This window comes from Pygoscelis adeliae, unplaced genomic scaffold, assembly GCF_000699105.1.
Source record: "Pygoscelis adeliae isolate BGI_AS28 unplaced genomic scaffold, ASM69910v1 Scaffold26, whole genome shotgun sequence".
In the NCBI taxonomy this organism is placed as follows: Eukaryota; Metazoa; Chordata; class Aves; order Sphenisciformes; family Spheniscidae; genus Pygoscelis; species Pygoscelis adeliae.
The window spans coordinates 3,265,637-3,266,564 of NW_008825104.1; the positions used below are offsets into that span (position 1 = coordinate 3,265,637).

Here is a 928-nt window from a genome sequence, read left to right on the forward strand (position 1 = left end):
TGATTCACTAAGTGGATGAGGCGCCAGCATTTCCCAGGGAAGCCTGCCGGATGGTAGGAAGAGCTTCTCTTCCAAACTTGCAAAGCGACATAGGCTGAAAGAGGAGGACAAACCCTACTGAAGAAGAGGGGTTTGGCTTTTAGTAATTCTATGGCAAGGCATCTGTATTCTTTGCAAACAGATGCAACTTTCCTTACGAAGACACTCTTCTTTTTTTTTTCTTTTTTCGTAAGCTTAAGAGTCTATTTTGTAACCTGGAGCATGTGACTATATAGTTAACCTTCCACACATGGAAGATTGCCGAGGGAGCGATGGCTGACCAGCTCCTCAGTTACACAGCAGTAACAGCATGCAGATGTTAGCTCCCTCATCGCTATGGGTTTAACTGATGCATCAGCTGAAACAACAGCGATGACACTTCAGTGTTTGCATTAAACATTCAATTAGAGGTGGCTTAAAACCTGAATTCCTCCTCACTGTGACTTCCAGCTTTCAAATGCTTGATTTGCCTTCTGAACACTTCACAACAACTTTCCAAAATTCGTACTGGGATCTGTCAAAACACCTAGTTTGTTTAGTTAAAGCTTGAAATACTTAACTGCAACTCAGACTTCTGCTCATGCACAATATAGTCTGTAACACCATCTGCAGAAAGTCTGTTAAAAAGTAACTTCTGCTGAGACTGAAATTGTTTTGTAGCACTGCAAGAGATGCGTTTTTCCTTCATAAAAATGTAACCCAAATCAAGACCTTCCCATACAGAAACTAAACCGCTCAAAATTTCCGACCCAGCAACGCTCCCTCGTTATTCCTTCGCGCAGTTTCACGGGCAGGACCACAGGATGACAGCCGAAGGAGGACTCCCCTCCAGAGGGGCGAGGAACGCCCTCCCGCTCCGGCGGGGGCCGTTTCCCCGGCCCCTTCCCTG

At 45.6% G+C, this 928-nt stretch overlaps 1 protein-coding gene across 1 annotated transcript in view; it reads left to right on the top strand.

Annotated features, from left to right (window-relative positions):
• The window catches only part of HEXB (hexosaminidase B (beta polypeptide)), a 24,792-nt gene that overhangs the window by 5,493 nt on the left and 18,371 nt on the right, over nt 1-928 (top strand). The gene's annotated exons all lie outside the window — the stretch shown is intronic.